Below are 2500 nucleotides of genomic sequence, written 5' to 3' on the forward strand. Positions count from 1 at the left end.
AAAAATTAATTTATAATTATTAAATTTTTAATAAAAATATTGTATTTTTTTTAAAAATTTATTTATTTTTAAAATTTTTTTTTTTATCTTTTATTTTTTCCCCCAAAAAAAAAATTTTTTTTTTTTTTTTTTTTATAGTTTTTCCCCCTTTTTATTTTTTTTAAAAATATTTATCTTTTCTTTTTTTTTTTTTTCTTTTTATTAAAAAAAATTATATTAAAATATTATTATATTTTTAAAAAATTTTTTTTTTTTATTAAAAAAAATTCTTATTTATATATTTTTTTTTTAATTTTTTTCTTTTACCCTTTTTTTTTTAAAATATTTTTTTTATTATTTATCTATATTTTTTTTTTTTTCCTTTTCTTTTCCCTTTTTCTAATTTTTATTTCCCCCATTTTTTTTTTTTATTTTTTATTTTTTCTTTTTTTAAATTTTTATTTTTTTTATTTTTATTTTTATATTTTTTTTTTTTTTTTTTTTAAATTTTTTAAATATAACAAATAATTTTTTTAAAAAAATTTAAAAAATCTAAACCCAAAAACAACTTTATTATAAAATTTAATTATTATAAATTTAAAAGTAATTACTATTTTATTTTTTTTTTTTTTTTAAAAAAAAAAATTTTTTAATACAAATTTTAATTAATCTATTAATGGTTTAAAAAAAAGTCGAAAATTTTTTTATAAAAAAACCCCCCTTTTTTTTTAATCATGCATTCTAAAAAAAATTTTTTTTCCCCAAACCCAATCGTTATATTGAACTTTTAAAATTTTGTTTTTTGTTTGTTTTTTTCCCCCCCTGCTAAAATCCCCGGGAACTTCTTTGGGGTTCCTTCCGTAGTTTCCTCCACAAATTTCCCAACCCTTTTTTTTCCCCCCGCATCGAAATTTTGGAAATGCCCGGGGAAATCCTTCTGAAAATTAGAAGGGTTCCTGGTCAGTTTTTTATTTTTTTTGATCGATCGAGAGGAGGATATTGGAGTGTTTATAAAGACCCAAAAAAAATCCAAAAGGAAAACCTCGTTAAAACATTTTAAACCCCAAACCCCTTAACCCCGCGGAAAAAACCAAAAAAAAAACCCCCCCAAAAAAAAAACCCCCAAAAACCCAAAAACCCGTTTAAATAAAAAAAAATTTGATTCCCGGTTATTCTAAAAAGGGGGAAAAGCAATAATAAACCATTTTTAATACAGAATTTTTATAAAGATTTTGGGTCATTAATTAATTTTTAATCTAAACCATAATATATTTTTTATTTCTAAAAAAATTTAAAAAAATTTTTAAATAAACCTTAAGTAATATATATTTTAATTTATAAATATTATTTAGAATTTTAGATAATAGATAGGTTTTGTTTATATTGTAAACCCCTATATATTTTTTATTTTAAATTCAATAATATATTATATTATTAATATACAGATAAATGATAAGATAAAAAAAATATAATATATATATAATATATAATAGTAAATAATATGATAAAATATAAAGATTAGTTAAGGGTAAAGATAGATAAAAAAAAATAAAAAATATATATTATAATTAAAAATATAATATATAATATAAATAAAAACATATAATATATAAATAAATAATAATAGATAATAATAATAATATTATATAAACAATTAAATAATATATATATTTAATAGATATTAATAGATAAAATTAATAATAAGGGATAATAATAAATACCCCAAAAAAAACATATATTATAATAAAATATAAAAAAATAATTAAAATAAAACCCCATTAAAAAAAATAAACCCCCTTTTTAATTTTTTTAAAAAATAATATAAAATTTTTTTTTGTAATTTAAAAATTAATTTTAAAAATAAATTTTTTTAAAAATCAAAAAAATTAAAATAATTAAAATATATATTAAAATAAAATATAATAAATAAAATTTTAAAAAAACATTTTCAATTTTATATTAAAATATATTTTATATAATATTATATACAAAATTAATAATCCCAACAAAAAACGGTTACCGAGTACCGTTACCCAAACACAAATTCGCAACTCACTTTTTTCTTTCCGCTTTATCGCATCGCTCTTGAGGGTAATGACGGGGTCGCCAGGGGAAACCTTTTGAAAGGTCAGCAAGGTAAGTATAGACCTGTGTCATTTTTACTTTTATTTCTACCGTATGCGGATCGAGGAGGATGGATATCTGTGAGTTTGATCACGCGCACACACAAATAATGCACATCAGACACACATACGTATAAGACATTCACAACGCACACACATTCACCACGCACGCGCGCACAGCAAAAAACACACCACACACACACACACACACACACACACACACAAACACACACACACACACACACACAGGGTTTTTACATATACAAAACAGAAAATGCTCGGCATTGCCCCGGCAATATTGCTTTCCAGAAAATGAACAAATGCACAAATTATAAAACACTAATTATAAACAGTATATTATTTGATCAAAAAGAATATTTTCGGGATCATACCCTTGT

The 2500-nt window shown here is 20.4% G+C and overlaps 1 protein-coding gene across 2 annotated transcripts in view; it reads left to right on the top strand.

Annotated features, from left to right (window-relative positions):
- LOC119581121 overlaps window positions 1-2500 on the top strand; it is a 37119-nt gene that overhangs the window by 7507 nt on the left and 27112 nt on the right. The gene's annotated exons all lie outside the window — the stretch shown is intronic.

Source organism: Penaeus monodon, chromosome 14 (assembly GCF_015228065.2).
Source record: "Penaeus monodon isolate SGIC_2016 chromosome 14, NSTDA_Pmon_1, whole genome shotgun sequence".
NCBI classification, from domain to species: domain Eukaryota; kingdom Metazoa; phylum Arthropoda; class Malacostraca; order Decapoda; family Penaeidae; genus Penaeus; species Penaeus monodon.